This window comes from Dipodomys spectabilis, unplaced genomic scaffold (genome assembly GCF_019054845.1).
Source record: "Dipodomys spectabilis isolate Male_0828 unplaced genomic scaffold, ASM1905484v1 ptg000098l, whole genome shotgun sequence".
In the NCBI taxonomy this organism is placed as follows: domain Eukaryota; kingdom Metazoa; phylum Chordata; class Mammalia; order Rodentia; family Heteromyidae; genus Dipodomys; species Dipodomys spectabilis.
In genome coordinates, this window is record NW_024870775.1 from 5,402,589 (window position 1) to 5,404,063 (window position 1,475).

A 1,475-nucleotide genomic window follows, 5' to 3' on the forward strand; every position below is an offset into this window, starting at 1 on the left:
GCCCACTCCGCGTGACGTCAGCGCCCCGCCCCGGCCCGCCCAGGGCTCGCCCGGCCGGCCCTGCCCGGGCTTCAGCTTCCGCACCCCGGTAGGCGCGGTTTGGAGGCGTTTTCTTCATGTCCCCTCCCCACACACTTCGCTCGCTGTTCTGCAACGCCCTTCTTTCTTCAACAGACCCTGGTTCTTTCGCCCAGCCGCTTCTTCCCTCCCCCACTCGTCCCCCCCCCTTTCCTGCCTGACCTCTGGCGTGTGGGCCCCTGGGAGTTGTAGTTCGTTTCGCCGCAGGTTGCCGCCTTGGGGAGACCAAGGACAAAGGGGCGGTCGAGACTACACTTCCCAGCGGGCGTGGCGCGCGGGCAGTGGAGGACCCAGCAGGGAAGGGATCTAGCCTCGCCGCCACCGCCGCCGCCGGGAACCTCAATCGGGCGAGCGCGCTGCACCACCCCCCGCCCCCCCTTGGCCAGTGCTGATTCACCGCCCTGCCCCGCCCTGCCGCCTCCGGGCAGTGCCTAGCGGTGGGCCTTGGCTCTCAGTCCCGTACGGTTTCACCGACTCAATAGCAGGCCTAGCTGGGGAGACGACATCCACCATCATTTAGAGGGGTCCTGCCCAAGGATGGGTGAATTAAAGGCCCAAGCCCTAGAGGATTGGACACCCACCCCACCTCCGCACAACAGGGCTCCAGTTAGTTCCACACTGCGCCACGGTTTTCTCGGGTTTGGCTGTCGGCAGGCTGACCCGAGGCCCCTCCTTCCTCTACAGTGTAGCATACCAGAGAGTCAGTGCAATAGTAGAGGCACCTGTGCACACACCCCATCGATGAACAGGACATTTTATTTATTTCATCTATTCAGTTATCTGTTGGGTATTCTACTATGTTCCAATTACTGTTCTAAGCAGTGGGGTACAGCAGTGAGCAGAAAAGATAAATCATACTGCTTAAGAAAATAGGCATGGCAGCACATACAGGTCTGTATATTCATGAGACTGAAGCAAGAGGACGTTGAGTTCAAAGCCAGCTTGAGCAATGAGACAAAGGGAGGGACAGAAGCAAGAAGGTTGCTGGAAGCATGGCTCAAGCTTTAGAGTGCCTATGTAGCAAACCTGTGGCCCTGAGTTCAAACCAGTACTACAAAAGAAGAAAACAGGCAAAATAAAATAAATTAGTGCAACCTAAAGAAATAAAAAGAAGCCGGGCGTTGGTGGCTCACGCCTGTAATCCTAGCTACTCAGGAGGCTGAGATCTGAGGAACGCGGTTCAAAGCCAGCCCAGGCAGGAACATCCGTGAGACTCTTATCTCCAATTTAAAAAAAACAAACAACACTAGAAAACCGGAAGTGGCGCTGTAGCTGAAGTGGTAGAGTGTTTGCTTTGAGCTGAAGAGCACAGGGACAGCGCCCAGGCGGAGTTCAAGCCCCAGGACCGACAAATAAATAAGTAAATAAATGGAAAATGAGCAAAATAAAAGATACTG